The sequence below is a fragment of the Phyllobates terribilis genome, unplaced genomic scaffold, assembly GCF_046119375.1.
Source record: "Phyllobates terribilis strain yellow unplaced genomic scaffold, ASM4611937v1 Scaffold_14__1_contigs__length_39327217, whole genome shotgun sequence".
Lineage (NCBI taxonomy): Eukaryota > Metazoa > Chordata > Amphibia > Anura > Dendrobatidae > Phyllobates > Phyllobates terribilis.
The window spans coordinates 25,613,623-25,631,607 of record NW_027362774.1 but is presented as its reverse complement, the minus strand read 5'-3'; the positions used below and the strand labels follow the sequence as shown (position 1 = coordinate 25,631,607).

General features: G+C 33.2%; 1 protein-coding gene across 1 annotated transcript in view; it reads left to right on the top strand.

Moving 5' to 3' along the window:
* The window catches only part of CDH13 (cadherin 13), a 1,051,953-nt gene that overhangs the window by 685,294 nt on the left and 348,674 nt on the right, over positions 1-17,985 (top strand). The window lies entirely within an intron of this gene.

Here is a 17,985-nt window from a genome sequence, read left to right as displayed (position 1 = left end):
CAGTATTATTGTAGTTGTATTCTTGTACATGGGGCAGTATTATAGTAGTTATATTCTTGTACATAGGGGCAGGGTTATAGTAGTTATATTCTTGTACATAAGGGGCAGTATTATGGTAGTTATATTCTTGTACATAGGGGCAGTATTATAGTAGTTATATTCTTGTACATAGGAGCAGTATTATAGTAGTTATATTCTTGTACATAGGGGCAGTGTTATAGTAGTTATATTCTTGTACATAGGGGAAGTATGATACTAGTTATATTCTTGTACGTAGGGGGCAGTATTATAGTAGTTATATTCTTGTACATAGGGGGCAGTATTATAGTAGTTATATTCTTGTACACAGCGGGTAGTATTATAGTAGTTATATTCTTGTAAGTAGGAGCAGTATTATAGTAGTTATATTCTTGTACATAGGGGCAGTATTATAGTAGTTATATTCTTGTACATAGGAGCCGTATTTTAGTAGTTGTATTCTTGTACATAAGGGCAGTATTATAGTAGTTGTATTCTTGTACGTAGGGGCAGTATTATAGTTGTTATATTCTTGTATATAGGGTGCAGTATTATAGTAGTTATATTCTTGTACATAGGGTTGTATTCTAGTAGTTATATTCTTGTACATAAGGTTGTATTCTAGTAGTTATATTCTGGTACATAGGGTCAGTATTATAGTAGTTATATTCTTGTACATAGGGGGCAGAACTATAGTAGTTATATTCTTGTACATAAAGCGCAGTATTATATTAGTGATATTCTTGTACATAAAGGGCAGTATTAAAGTAGTTATATTCTTGTAAATAGGAGCAGTATTATAGTAGTTATATTCTTGTACATAGGGGCAGTATTATAATAGTTATATTCTTGTACATAGAGGCAGTATTATAGTAGTTATATTCTTGTACATAGGGGTAGTATGATAGTAGTTATATTCTTGTACATAGGGGGCAGTATTATAGTAGATATATTCTTGTACATAGGGGGCAGTATTATAGTAGTTATATGCTTGTATATAGGGTGCAGTTTTATAGTAGTTATATTCTTGTAAATAGGAGCCGTCTTATAGTAGTTTTATTCTTGTACACAGGGGTCAGTATTATAGTAGTTATATTCTTGTAAATAGGAGCAGTATTATAGTAGTTATATTCTTGTACATAGGGGCAGTATTATAGTAGTTGTATTCTTGTAGATAGGGGCAGTATTATAGTAGCTGTATTCTTGTACATAGGGGCAGTATTAAAGTAGTCATATTCTTGCACATAGGGGGCAGTATTATAGTAGTTATATTCTTGTACATAGGGGCAGTGTTATAGTAGTTATATTCTTGTACATAGGGGAAGTATGATACTAGTTATATTCTTGTATGTAGGGGGCAGTATTATAGTAGTTACATTCTTGTACATAGGGGGCAGTATTATAGTAGTTATATTCTTGTATATAGGGTGCAGTATTATAGTAGTTATATTCTTGTAAATAGGAGCAGTATTATAATAGTTATATTCTTGTACACAGTGGGTAGTATTATAGTAGTTATATTCTTGAATATAGGAGCAGTATTATAGTAGTTATATTCTTGTACAAAGGGGCAGTATTCTAGTAGTTATATTCTGATACATAGGGTCAGTATTTTAGTAGTTATATTCTTTTACATAGGGGGGCAGAATTATAGTAGTTATATTCTTGTACATAGGAGCAGTATTATAGTAGCTATATTCTTGTACATAGGAGCAGTATTATAGTAGTTACACTCTTGTACATAGTGGGCAGTATTATATTTCTTATATTCTTGTACATTGGGAGCAGTATTATAGTAGTTATATTCTTGTACATAGTGGACAGCATTACACTAGTTATATTTTTGTACATAGGAGCAATATTATAGTAGTTATATACTTGTACATAGAGGGCAGTATTATATTAGTTACATTCTTGTACATAGGAGCAGTATTATAGTAGTTATATTCTTGAAAAAAGGAGCTGTATTATACTAGTTATATTCTTGTACATGGGGGCAGTATTCTAGTAGTTATATTCTATTACACAGGGGCAGTATTATAGTAGTTATATTCTTGTACAAAGGAGCAATATTATAGTAGTTTTTTTCTTGTACATAGGGGGGCAGTAATATAGTAGTTATATTCTTGTACATAGTGGCAGTATTATAGTAGTTATTTTCTTATACATAGGGGTCAGTATTATAGTAGTTATATTCTTGTATATAGGGGCAGTATTATAGTAGTTATATTCTTGTACATAGAAGCAGTATTATAGTAGGGATATTCTTGTACATGAAGGGCAGTATTATAGTAGTTATATTCTTGTACATAGGAGCAGTATTATAGTAGTGATATTCTTGTACATAAAGGGCAGTATTATAGTAGTTATATTCTTGTACATAGGGGCAGTATGATAGCAGTTATATTCTTGTACATGGGGGCAGTATTATAGTAGTTATATTCTTGTTCATAGGGGCAGTATTATAATAGTTATATTCTTGTATATAGGGTGCAGTATTAAAGTAGTTATATTCTTGTAAATAGGAGCAGTATTATAATAGTTATATTCTTGTACACAGGGGGCAGTATTATAGTAGTTATATTCTTGGACATAGGAGCAGTATTATAGTAGTGATATTCTTGTACATAAGGGGCAGTATTATAGCAGTTATATTCTTGTACACAGGAGCAGTATTAAAGTAGTTTTATTCTTGTACACAGGGGGCAGTATTATAATAGTTATATTCTTGTACATAGGGAGCAGTATTATAGTAGTTATATTCTTCTACATAGGGGGCAGCATTATTGTGGTTATATTCTTGTACATACGAAGTAGTGTTATAGTAGTTATATTCTTGTACATAGGAGCAGTATTATAGTAGTTATATTCTTGAAAAAAGGAGCTGTATTATAGTAGTTATATTCTTGTACATGGGGGCAGTATTCTAGTAGTTATATTCTATTATACAGGGGCAGTATTATAGTAGTTATATTCTTGTACAAAGGAGAAGTATTATAGTAGTTATATTCTTGTACATAGGGGGCAGTATTATAGTAGTTATATTCTTGTACATAGGGGGCAGTATTATAGTAGTTATATTCTTGTACATAGGGGGCAGTATTATAGTAGTTATTTTCTTGTAAATAGGAGCAGTTTTATGGTAGTTATATTCTTGTACATAGGGGCAGTATTATAGTAGTTATATTCTTGTAAACTGGAGCAGTATTATAGTAGTTATATTCTTGTACATAGTGGCAGTATTATAGTAGTTATATTCTTGTACATAGGGAGCAGTATTATAGTAGTTATATTCTTGTACATAGGGAGCAGTATTATAGTAGTTATATTCTTGTACATAGGGGGCAGTACGATAGTAGTTTTATTCTTGTACATAGGGTGCAGTATTATAGTAGTTATATTCTTGTATATAGGGTGAAGTATTACAGTAGTTATATTCTTGTATATAGGGTGCAGTATTATAGTAGTTATATTCTTGTACACAGGGGGCAGTATTATAGTAGTTATATTCTTGTACACAGGGGGCAGTATTATAGTAGTTATATTCTTGTACATAGGGGCAGTATTATAGTAGTTGTGTTCTTGTACATAGGGGCAGTATTATTGTAGTTATATTCTTGTACATAGGGGGCAGTATTATAGTAGTTATATTCTTGTACATAGGGGGCAGTATTATAGTAGTTATATTCTTGAATATAGGAGCAGTATTATAGTAGTTATATTCTTGAATATAGGAGCAGTATTATAGTAGTTATATTCTTGTACATAGGGTAGTATTCTAGTAGTTATTTTCTTGTACATAGGGGCAGTATTCTAGTAGTTATATTCTGGTACATAGGGTCAGTATTATAGTAGTTATATTCTTGTACATAGGGGCAGAATTATAGTAGTTATATTCTTGTACATTGGGAGCAGTATTATAGTAGTTATATTCTTGTACATAGGGCAAGTATTATAGTAGTTATTTTCTTGTACATATGGGGCAGTATTATAGTAGTTATATTCTTGTACATAGGAGCAGTATTATAGTAGTTATATTCTTGTACATAGGGGGCAGTATTATAGTAGTAATATTCTTGTACATAGGAGGCAGAATTATAGTATTCATATTCTTGTACATAGGGTGCAGCATTATCGTAGTTATGTTCTTGTACATATGGGCAGAATTATAGTAGTTGCATTATTTTAAATAGAGTGCAGAATTATAGTATTTATATTCTTGTACATAGGAGCAGTATTATAGTAGTTATATTCTTGTACATAGGGGGCATTATTATAGTAGTTATAGTCTTGTACATAGGAGCAGTATTATAGTAGTTATATTCTTGTACGTAGGAGCAGTATTTTAGTAGTAATATTCTTGTACATATGAGCAGTATTATAGTAGTTATATTCTTGGACATAGAGGGCAGTATTAAAGTAGTTATATTCTTGTACATAGAGGGCAGTATTAAAGTAGTTATATTCTTGTACATAGGGGGCAGTATTATTGTAGTTACATTCTTGTGCATAGAATCAGTATTATAGTAGTTACATTCTTGTACATGGGAGCAGTATTATATTAGTTATATTATTTTACATAGGGGCAGTATTCTAGTAGTTATATTCTTGTACATAGGGGCTGTGTTATAGTAGTTATATTCTTGTACATAGGAGCAGTATTATAGTAGTGATATTCTTGTACATAAAGGGCAGTATTATAGTAGTTATATTCTTGAACATAGGAGCAGTATTATAGTAGTGATATTCTTGTACATAAAGGGCAGTATTATAGTAGTTATTTTCTTGTACATAGAGGCAGTATGATAGTAGTTATATTCTTGTACAAAGGGGGCAGTATTATAGTAGTTATACTCTTGTATATAGGGTGCAGTATTATAGTAGTTATATTCTTGTAAATAGGAGCAGTATTATAATAGTTATATTCTTGTACACAGCGGGCAGTATTATAGTAGTTATATTCTTGTAAATAGGAGCAGCATTATAGTAGTTATATTCTTGTACATAGGGGCAGTATTATAGTAGTTATATTCTTGTACATAGGAGCAGTATTATAGTAGTTGTATTCTTGTACATAAGGGCAGTATTATAGTAGTTGTATTCTTGTACATAGGGGCAGTATTATAGTAGTTATATTCTTGTACATAGGGGCAGTGTTATAGCAGTTATATTCTTGTACATAAGGGGCAGTATTATGGTAGTTATATTCTTGTACATAGGGGCAGTATTATAGTAGTTATATTCTTGTACATAGGAGCAGTATTATAGTAGTTATATTCTTGTACATAGGGGCAGTGTTATAGTAGTTATATTCTTGTACATAGGAGCAGTATTATAGTAGTGATATTCTTGTACATAAAGGGCAGTATTATAGTAGTTATATTCTTGTACATAGGAGCAGTATTATAGTAGTGATATTCTTGTACATAAAGGGCAGTATGATAGTAGTTATTTTCTTGTACATAGGGGCAGTATGATACTAGTTATATTCTTGTACGTAGGGGGCAGTATTATAGTAGTTATATTCTTGTACATAGGGGGCAGTATTATAGTAGTTTTATTCTTGTATATAGGGTGCAGTATTATAGTAGTTTTATTCTTGTAAATAGAAGCAGTATTATAATAGTTATATTCTTGTACACAGCGGGTAGTATTATAGTAGTTATATTCTTGTACATAGGAGCAGTATTTTAGTAGTTGTATTCTTGTACATAAGGGCAGTATTATAGTAGTTGTATTCTTGTACGTAGGGGCAGTATTATAGTAGTTATATTCTTGTATATAGGGTGCAGTATTATAGTAGTGATATTCTTGTACATAAAGGGCAGTATTAAAGTAGTTATATTCTTGTAAATAGAAGCAGTATTATAGTAGTTATATTCTTATAAACTGGAGCAGTATTATAGTAGTTATATTCTTGTACATAGTGGCAGTATTATAGTAGTTATATTCTTGTACATAGGGAGCAGTATTATAGTAGTTATATTCTTGTACATAGGGAGCAGTATTATAGTAGTTATATTCTTGTACATAGGGGGCAGTACGATAGTAGTTTTATTCTTGTACTTAGGGGGCAGTATTATAGTAGTTATATTCTTGTATATAGGGTGAAGTATTACAGTAGTTATATTCTTGTATATAGGGTGCAGTATTATAGTAGTTATATTCTTGTACACAGGGGGCAGTATTATAGTAGTTATATTCTTGAACACAGGGGGCAGTATTATAGTAGTTATATTCTTGTACATAGGGGCAGTATTATAGTAGTTGTGTTCTTGTACATAGGGGCAGTATTATTGTAGTTATATTCTTGTACATAGGGGGCAGTATTATAGTAGTTATATTCTTGTACATAGGGGGCAGTATTATAGTAGTTATATTCTTGAATATAGGAGCAGTATTATAGTAGTTATATTCTTGAATATAGGAGCAGTATTATAGTAGTTATATTCTTGTACATAGGGTAGTATTCTAGTAGTTATTTTCTTGTACATAGGGGCAGTATTCTAGTAGTTATATTCTGGTACATAGGGTCAGTATTATAGTAGTTATATTCTTGTACATAGGGGCAGAATTATAGTAGTTATATTCCTGTACATTGGGAGCAGTATTATAGTAGTTATATTCTTGTACATAGGGCAAGTATTATAGTAGTTATTTTCTTGTACATATGGGGCAGTATTATAGTAGTTATATTCTTGTACATAGGAGCAGTATTATAGTAGTTATATTCTTGTACATAGGGGGCAGTATTATAGTAGTAATATTCTTGTACATAGGAGGCAGAATTACAGTATTCATATTCTTGTACATAGGGTGCAGCATTATAGTAGTTATGTTCTTGTACATATGGGCAGAATTATAGTAGTTGCATTATTTTAAATAGAGTGCAGTATTATAGTATTTATATTCTTGTACATAGGAGCAGTATTATAGTAGTTATATTCTTGTACATAGGAGCAGTATTATAGTAGTTATATTCTTGTACATAGGGGGCATTATTATAGTAGTTATAGTCTTGTACATAGGAGCAGTATTATAGTAGTTATATTCTTGTACGTAGGAGCAGTATTTTAGTAGTAATATTCTTGTACATATGAGCAGTATTATAGTAGTTATATTCTTGGACATAGAGGGCAGTATTAAAGTGGTTATATTCTTGTACATAGAGGGCAGTATTAAAGTAGTTATATTCTTGTACATAGGGGGCAGTATTATTGTAGTTACATTCTTGTGCATAGAATCAGTATTATAGTAGTTACATTCTTGTACATGGGAGCAGTATTATATTAGTTATATTATTTTACATAGGGGCAGTATTCTAGTAGTTATATTCTTGTACATAGGGGCTGTGTTATAGTAGTTATATTCTTGTACATAGGAGCAGTATTATAGTAGTGATATTCTTGTACATAAAGGGCAGTATTATAGTAGTTATATTCTTGTACATAGGAGCAGTATTATAGTAGTGATATTCTTGTACATAAAGGGCAGTATTATAGTAGTTATTTTCTTGTACATAGAGGCAGTATGATAGTAGTTATATTCTTGTACAAAGGGGGCAGTATTATAGTAGTTATATTCTTGTATATAGGGTGCAGTATTATAGTAGTTATATTCTTGTAAATAGGAGCAGTATTATAATAGTTATATTCTTGTACACAGCGGGCAGTATTATAGTAGTTATATTCTTGTAAATAGGAGCAGTATTATAGTAGTTATATTCTTGTACATAGGGGCAGTATTATAGTAGTTATATTCTTGTACATAGGAGCAGTATTATAGTAGTTGTATTCTTGTACATAAGGGCAGTATTATAGTAGTTGTATTCTTGTACATAGGGGCAGTATTATAGTAGTTATATTCTTGTACATAGGGGCAGTGTTATAGTAGTTATATTCTTGTACATAAGGGGCAGTATTATGGTAGTTATATTCTTGTACATAGGGGCAGTATTATAGTAGTTATATTCTTGTACATAGGAGCAGTATTATAGTAGTTATATTCTTGTACATAGGGGCAGTGTTATAGTAGTTATATTCTTGTACATAGGAGCAGTATTATAGTAGTGATATTCTTGTACATAAAGGGCAGTATTATAGTAGTTATATTCTTGTACATAGGAGCAGTATTATAGTAGTGATATTCTTGTACATAAAGGGCAGTATTATAGTAGTTATTTTCTTGTACATAGGGACAGTATGATACTAGTTATATTCTTGTACGTAGGGGGCAGTATTATAGTAGTTATATTCTTGTACATAGGGGGCAGCATTATAGTAGTTATTTTCTTGGACATTGCAGGCAGTATTATAGTATTCATATTCTTGAACATAGGAGGCAGTATTATAGTAGTTACATACTTGTACATAGAGGGCAGTATTATATTAGTTATATTCTTGTACATAGGGAGCAGTATTACAGTAGTTATATTCTTGAATAAAGGAGCAGTATTATAGTAGTTATATTCTAGTACATAGGGGCAGTATTATAGTAGTTATATTATTGTACATAGGAGCAGTATTTTAGTAGTTATATTCTTGTACATAGGGGTCAGTATTATAGTAGTTATATTCTTGTACATAGGGGGCAGTATTATAGTAGTTATATTCTTGTAAATAGGAGCTGTATTATAGTAGTTATATTCTTGTAAATAGGAGCAGTATTATAGTAGTTATATTCTTGTACATAGGAGCAGTATTATAGTAGTGATATTCTTGTACATAGGGAGTAGTATTATAGTAGTTATATTCTTGTACATTGGGGCAGTATGATTGTTGTTATATTCTTGTACATAGGGGGCAGTATTATAGTAGTTATATTCTTGTACATAGGGAGCAGTATTATAGTAGTTATATTCTTGTATATAGGGTGCAGTATTATAGTAGTTATATTCTTGTAAATAGGAGCAGTTTTATAGTAGTTATATTCTTGTACATAGGCTGCAGTATTATAGTAGTTATATACTTGTAAATAGGAGCGGTATTATAGTAGTTATATTCTTGTACATAGGGGCAGTAATACAGTACTTATATTCTTGAACATAGGAGTAGTATTATAGTAGTTGTATTCTTGTACATAAGGGCAGTATTATAGTAGTTATATTCTTGTTCATAGGGTGCAGTATTATGGTAGTTATATTCTTGTACATAGGGGGCAGTATTATAGTAGTTATATTCTTGTATATAAGGTGCAGTATTATAGTAGTTATATTCTTCAATATAGGAGAAGTATTATAGTAGTTATATTCTTGTACATAGGGTAGTATTCTAGTAGTTATTTTCTTGTACATAGGGGCAGTATTCTAGAAGTTATATTCTGGTACATAGGGTCAGTAGTATAGTAGTTATATTCTTGTACATAGGGGGCAGAATTATAGTAGTTATATTCTTGTACATTGGGAGCAGTATTATAGTAGTTATATTCTTGTACATAGGGGAAGTATTATAGTAGTTATTTTCTTGTACATATGGGGACAGTATTATAGTAGTTATATTCTTGTACATAGTAGCAGTGTTATAGTAGTTATATTCTTGTACATAGGGACAGTATTATAGTAGTGATATTCTTGTACATAGGGGGCCGTATTATAGTAGTGATATTCTTGTACATAGGAGGCAGTATTATAGTAGTTGTATTCTTTTACATAGAGGGCAATATTATAGTGTTTATATTCGTGTACATAGGATCAGTATTATAGTATTTATATTCTTGTACATAGGGGGCATTATTATAGTATTTATAGTCTTGTACATAGGAGCAGTATTATAGTAGTTATATTCTTGTACATATGAGCAGTATTATAGTAGTTATAATCTTGTACATATGAGCAGTATTATAGTAGTTATATTCTTGTACATAGGAGCAGTATTATAGTAGTTATATTCTTGTACATAGAGGGCAGTATTAAAGTAGTTATATTCTTGTACATAGGGGGCAGTATTATTGTAGTTACATTCTTGTGCATATAATCAGTATTATAGTAGTTATATTCTTGTACATAGGGGCAGCATTATAGTAGTTATATTCTTTTACATAGAAGCATTATTATAGTAGTTATATTCTTGTACATAGGGGGCAGTAATATAGTAGTTATATTCTTGTACATAGGAGGCAGTATTATAGTAGTTATATGCTTGTACATGGGGGGCAGTATTATACTAGTTATATTATTTTACATAGGGGCAGTATTCTATTAGTTATATTCTTGTATACAGAGAGCAGTATTATAGCAGTTATATTCTTGTACATAGGGACAGTGTTTTAGTAGTTATATTCTGGTACATAGGAGCAGTATTAGAGTAGTTATATTCTTGTACATAGGGGGCGGTATTATAGTAGTTATATTCTTGTACATAGGAGCAATATTATAGTAGTTATATTCTTGTACATAGGAGCAGTATTATAATAGTTATATTCTTGTACATAGGGGCAGTGTTATAGTAGTTATATTCTTGTACATAGGGGCAGTGTTATAGTAGTTATATTCTTGTACATAGGGGGCAGTATTATAGTAGTTATATTCTTGTACATAGGGGGCAGTATTCTAGTAGTTATATGCTTGTACATAGGGGCAGTATTATAGTAGTTATATTATTGTACATAGGAGCAGTATTTTAGTAGTTATATTCTTGTACATAGGGGGCAGTATTATAGTAGTTATATTCTTGTACATAGGGGGCAGTATTATAGTAGTTATATTCTTGTACATAGGGGGCAGTATTATAGTAGTGATATTCTTGTACATAGGGAGTAGTATTATAGTAGTTATATTCTTGTACATTGGGCCAGTATGATAGTTGTTATATTCTTGTACATAGGGGGCAGTATTATAGTAGTTATATTCTTGTACATAGGGGGCAGTATTATAGTAGTTATATTCTTGTATATAGGGTGCAGTATTATAGTAGTTATATTCTTGTAAATAGTAGCAGTACTTTAGTAGTTATATTCTTGTACATAGGCTGCAGTATTATAGTAGTTATATACTTGTAAATAGGAGCGGTATTATAGTAGTTATATTCTTTTACATAGGGGCAGTAATATAGTACTTATATTCTTGAACATAGGAGTAGTATTATAGTAGTTGTATTCTTGTACATAGGGGCAGTATTATAGTAGTTGTAATCTTTTACATAAGGGCAGTATTATAGTAGTTATATTCTTGTACATAGGGTGCAGTATTATGGTAATTATATTCTTGTACATAGGGGGCAGTATTATAGTAGTGATATTCTTGTACATAAAGGGCAGTATTATAGTAGGTATATTCTTGTACATAGGAGCAGTATTATAGTAGTGATATTTTTGTATATAGGAGGCAGTATTATAGTAGTTATATTCTTGTACATAGGGGCAGTATTATAGTAGGTATATTCTTGTACATAGGAGCAGTATTGTAGTAGTTATATTCTTGTACATAGGGACAGTTTTATAGTAGTGATATTCTTGTACATAGGAGCAGTATTATAGTAGTTGTATTCTTTTACATAGAGGGCAGTATTATAGTGTTTATATTCGTGTACATAGGAGCAGTATTATAGTAGTTATATTCTTGTACATAGGGGTCATTATTATAGTAGTTATAGTCTTGTACATAGGAGCAGTATTATAGTAGTTATAGTCTTGTACATATGAGCTGTATTATAGTAGTTATAATCTTGTACATATGTGCATTATTATAGTAGTTATATTCTTGTACATAGAGGGCAGTATTAAAGTAGTTATATTCTTGTACATAGGGGGCAGTATTATTGTAGTTACATTCTTGTGCATAGAATCAGTATTATAGTAGTTATATTCTTGTACATAGGGGCAGTATTATAGTAGTTATATTCTTGTACATATGAGTAGTATTATAGTAGTTATATTCTTGTACATAGGGGGCAGTATTATTGTAGTTACATTCTTGTGCATAGAATCAGTATTATAGTAGTTATATTCTTGTACATAGGGACAGTATGATATTAGTTATATTCTTGTACATAGGAGCAGTATTATAGTAGTTATATTCTTGTACATAGGGGGCAGTAATATAGTAGTTATATTCTTGTACATAGGAGGCAGTATTATAGTAGTTATATGCTTGTACTTGGGGGGCAGTATTATAGTATTTATATTATTTTAAATAGGGGCAGTATTCTATTAGTTATATTCTTGTATACAGAGAGCAGTATTATAGTAGTTATATTCTTGTACATAGGGACAGTATTTTAGTAGTTATATTCTGGTACACAGGAGCAGTATTTTAGTAGTTATATTCTTGTACATTGGGGGCGGTATTATAGTAGTTATATTCTTGTACATAGGAGCAATATTATAGTAGTTATATTCTTGTACATAGGAGCAGTATTATAGTAGTTATATTCTTGTACATAGGGGGCAGTATTATAGTAGTTATATTCTTGTACATAGGGTGCAATATTATAGTGGTTATATTCCTGTACATAGGAGCAGTATTATAGTAGTTATATTCTTGTACATAGGGGGCCGTATTATAGTAGTTATATTCTTTTACATTGGGGCAGTATTATAGTGGTTATATTCCTGTACATAGGACCAGTATTATAGTAGTTATATTCTTGTACATAGGGGGCAGTGTTATAGTAGTTATATTCTTGTACATAGAGGCAGTATTATAGTAGTTATATTCTTCTACATAGGGGGCAGTATTATAGTAGTTATATTCTTGTATATAGGAGCAGTGTTATAGTAGTTATATTCTTGTACATAGGGGCAGTATTATAGTAGTTATATTCTTGTACATAGGGGGCAGTATTATAGTAGTTATATTCTTGTATATAGGGGGCAGTATTATAGTAGTTATATTCTTGTACATAGGGGCAGTATTATAGTAGTTATATTCTTGTATATAGGGGCAGTATTATAGTAGTTATATTCTTGTACATAGGGGCAGTATTATAGTAGTTATATTCTTGTATATAGGGGGCAGTATTATAGTAATTATATTCCTGTACATAGGGGGCAGTATTATAGTAGTTATATTCTTGTACATAGGGGGCAGTATTATAGTAGTTATATTCTTGTACATAGGGGCAGTATTATAGTAGTTATATTCTTGTATATAGGGGCAGTATTATAGTAGTTATATTCTTGTACATAGAGGCAGTATTATAGTAGTTATATTCTTGTACATAGGAGCAGTGTTATAGTAGTTATATTCTTGTACATAAGAGCAGTGTTATAGTAGTTATATTCTTGTACATAGAGGCAGTATTATAGTAGTTATATTCTTGTACATAGGGGCAGTATTATAGTAGTTATATTCTTGTACATAGAGGCAGTATTATAGTAGTTATATTCTTGTACATAGGAGCAGTGTTATAGTAGTTATATTCTTGTACATAGAGGCAGTATTATAGTAGTTATATTCTTGTACATAGGGGGCAGTATTATAGTGGTTATATTCTTGTACATAGAAGGCAGTATTATTGTTTGATATATTATAGTACATTGCACTAATGACATTAATAACAGTGTTGCCTTGAATTGCTCTTTAAATAACTGATTCCTCCACAGAACCTCCAATCTGTCACTAGGTTTTCATTGTGCCTTTAGACAGGTCTCTAGAGAATTAATGAATATCCCTTCTCCCGCTGACATGTAAATAATTACGCTCCCTATACGCATGTGCTAGAACATGATTAATAAATACAATGAATAGACATTTCATAGTTGTTACACTTTTTTTTTAAACATTGCAAATTGCTTTATTGATATGGAAGGAATGACATCAAAAATTAATATAAGACCTAAATTATCATTGCAAGAGGTCATCGAATACAGAGCTAAGCTTGTGACACAGAGCTCCAGATGATGGCTCTGAACCCAACGTGGCCGTCATCAAATTATGAAAATGTAAGAAAATGAAAGACTTGTCACACAGATGGCAGCAAAAGACACCTTCTAATTATCTCTCTGCAAAGTAAATTAGTTTTTGCAGTTGTTGGATGCAAAAACAGAATAATTTGCTGATGCCATTCCCCGTGTGACGAGCTCGCGTCTCCCTCCTACAGTCAGTCTTACTTCTTTGCTTCTTTCGCTATTGATCCGCTATTAGCAAGTCAAAATTTTTTCATTAATGAAACTGAAAATGTAAAAAGCAAATAGAAATTGCATCTAGAATATCTGATGAAATACAACATTTTCTAGAAAAACACCCAAAATTGAAATTCGATTTTCCTGATGGAAAATTCTCTCAGAGATGACCATGAAAATTCAATTTTAGGAAAAGCTTATCTAGATTGGGAGTAATCTTTTTAAATAGGACTTGTCATTTGCTCAAAAAAACTGAGTTTTAAGAATCCTTGAGCTCCCCTGATTCCGCCATTTTTTTCCTTTTTGTGCTACGTTGCTCCATTGCAGAGATATTCACGTTTGTTGCTTTTGGAGCGTAGCATGTGAAATCTCTACTTTGCAGATGAACTGGGCGTTTCTTCATAGTCTTCAATAGGGGTGTGAGCTTTCACCCCTCCCTCCCAGACACTGCCAATCACGGCTCAGCAACCTCTGGACCTGATATTCTGCTAGATGAGATGCTAAGCTGTGATTGGTCGCGTCTGGGAGGGAATGGTGAAGGTGCATGCCCACATTGAAGACTGTGAAGAAACACCCAGTTGAGCTGCAAAGCAGAGATGTCACATGCTGCACTCCAGAAATAAAACATGTAAATATCTCTGCAATGGAAAGACGTAGCACAAAAAGGAAAAGTGTGGCAAAATAAGGAGAGCTTAGGGATTTTTTACAAGGTATTTAACGCTTTAATTTTTTGAGTCCGTGACATGTCCTTTTTTAGATGTGTCTTTTTGTGAAATTTCACTATACAGTACTTGTTCCTTTATGTCAATACAAGATGGATGACCATCACCTTCCCAACCAAGTTAAGCCAAATGCTACAGACAGAAAGCTAATATTCGTAGATGTTTTTCTATTGGCTAATAGAGAAATTTTGATCTTTATAATGCCTAAATTCCAAGAAAGCACATTAGAGAGGTTTCTGGGATTTGAATATTGATGACGTAAAATTGGAATAGGCAATAAATCTACGTTTGGTGGAACGTATGTCACCCCTATGTTCGGCTGATTGACCATCTATTAGAGGGTTAAGCTAATTTTTACAGAATGAAAGCTGCTCTATGCAGTTGTTTTTCCTCTTGACTAGTAGAAGAAGGTGCACTTTTACAATGCCAAAATGCAAAGAAAATTCATAAGAGGGGCTTCTGGGATTTTTCACATTGATGACCTATCCTTGGTATAGGCAGTCAATACGAATTTGCTGGCGGTCAAAGACATCGCACCTCTACAATCAACCTTGTAATAGATGTTAGAACAAATTCTACAGATCGAAAATTACTATTCAAAGTGGTTCTTCCACTTGGCTAGTAGTGGGAGGTCCACCTTTGTGAAGTCAAACAAGCACTTTAGAGGGTGTTCCGAGATTTTTACTATCTGTTGCCTATCCTTAGGATAGGCAATAGATATGAGTTTGATTGGGGTTAGACACTTGTTTATACAGCTGACCGGTGAGGGTGTCAACTGTTGGATCTCCATTGACATAACATTGATGGCCTGTCCAAAGGAAGGGTGTCAATATTAAAATGACAAAAAATGGGTTAAAATGGACTGTCTAATTAACCCTTAGGACCTTAACCATTTCTAAGAATGGGGATTTGCTTTCCATGCTTGCCAATGATGACTTGGCCATGACATCCCTCTACTTTCCTGAGTTTTGGGCTATAGCCGATAGGACATAAATGGTCTATCCAATCAGCATGCCATATAGAAGGTGTACTAGAATAACCCATTTTGTCTTAACCACCATGTTCACTTGAGCAAAAGACTACTGGGTTTTCCTGTAGGTCTAAGATTGAGATTGAAGATGGATAGGGTTCACGACAGCTATCATACAGTATATTACAGTTAAAGGAGTTGTCCACTACTTTCACATTGATGCCCTATCCCTAGGATAGGGCATCAATGTATGATCTGCCAGGGTCCCGCATGGGGCATGTTATAGGTGCAGGGGACTGCGGCTGCCGGCCGGAAGTCCTTCCCTCGGTGCTTGGCCGTCAAGTTGTAGTGGCCGTCGCAGTGTACTGCACAAGTGCCTCCCATTGAATTGAATAGGAGGCGGATGTGCAGTAACAAGCGGCGGCCACTACAACTTGACGGCTAAGCAAAGGAGGTAAGCACTTCCGGCGGCCGCCGGCACCGATAACAGCTGTTCGGCGGGGGTGCCAGGTGCGAGACCCCGGCCAATCATACATTGATAGGATAGGGCATCAATGTGAAAGTAGTGGACAACTCCTTTAAGATACTTCACTACAAAAATCTTTTTGTGCTGTCTGACACCTACAACAACACATCACACTTCAACTCCAAAGTTACATTCTATCTAAATGTAGGCCAGGTGTACATCATAAAGAAGGGAAAGCAATACAAAGCCTTTGTTCCTGTGTCATGTCGGAGAAGGATTCTTCACTATACTCCAGCCATAAACCCATCTGTCAGGCATGTGTGATATGGACTGGGATGCCCGATTTTCTGCTTTCTGCTTGGAAATGAACAGTCGTCTACAGTGACAGGTTGATAAGAAGCCATGTATAGTTATTGTGTTCACTAATCTTTTCCTGACGACAGGGTAAACGTTCAATGATTAGCAACTTATAATGCTGATATTCCGTTCCAACATGGTAGGCCTTTTTAAGGATTACCTTGTTGCCCTAAAACATTGTTTAGTGTAACATTTACAGAATGCAAAAAGTTTGGCTTTAACAATTAACATATTAGATAAAAACATATATTGAAATATTTTTGGAAGTTGCAGGGCATGACTCGGTCAAAGGTTGTCGTAGACGAGACTACGTTTGGGAGACCAAGGTCAGCATGAATTTTTTCTTGATGGCCCAAGGAACCCACAGCCTAATAAGACCAACACCCAAGCCATTTAGATGTAGATTTATATATTGATTGGAAGTTATTACCAAGAACTTATTAACCCAATGTGACAATTTGATAGTCTCCCAAGTACTTCTCTGTCTCTCATAATTTGTCACCCTTGAGTAATGATCTGTGTGACGTCAATATTTGTCACATCCCATGCAAGGAAGACTCTCGATGATTATCCTAGAGGGACATTATGTCAGCACTCTCGGCCACCGAGTATCAAGTGTCTTCTTAAAAGAGCTTGTTAATTAACAAACACAATTAAAATGATCAATATAACACAAGGCTAATTAACTAGGATATGATGGCAGCAGGAAGATCGCTTGTTTTTTTTGCCTCCTTTGTCAGCAGATCTTCTTTCTGAGATTTTGAACCATAAACAGTTTTTTTTTGCTTTAAATTGATGTTTAGACATGGCGGATCAAAATATATGCATTAGAACCGGTAGTAAACAGCATTTTTTTGTCTTTTGTATGGAATCTTTCAACAAAGTGCTTTACGTTGATGCATTATTAGGTTACACAGTAGCAAGCAAGGGTAGAGAAGGCAGAAACGAGAGCCGATCAGCGATGTCGGAAGTCAACTGGCGTTTCGACTATTTACATGGAGCATTTATTGGCATTGTGTGTGACCAATCAAGATTTGCACTACCCTTGTCCAGCATCCACTTGGGTACTTTGTGGCAGTCGAGTTTCCTTGTTGAGCACTCATATGCCATCACCCTGGGCGTATCTTGCCATTACTAGGACCTTAGAACATCATGATATCTCAAAGGCCTGGTTATCACAAGAGGAGCCCAAGATGCCATCAATTGAGTGTTGACCTAAGAAATTCATACAGCATTGAACCGGCTGCCACGGAGTATCAAGTGGTCGCCACACTTTTTGTCGATCTCTATTACTAAGGTAAATAACAAATAGGGCTCGTTAGGGGGACTTGAGCACTAGGAGGACCTAGAAGGTAATAGCAGAGGACCATGAATGATGACTTTAGTGATTGGAA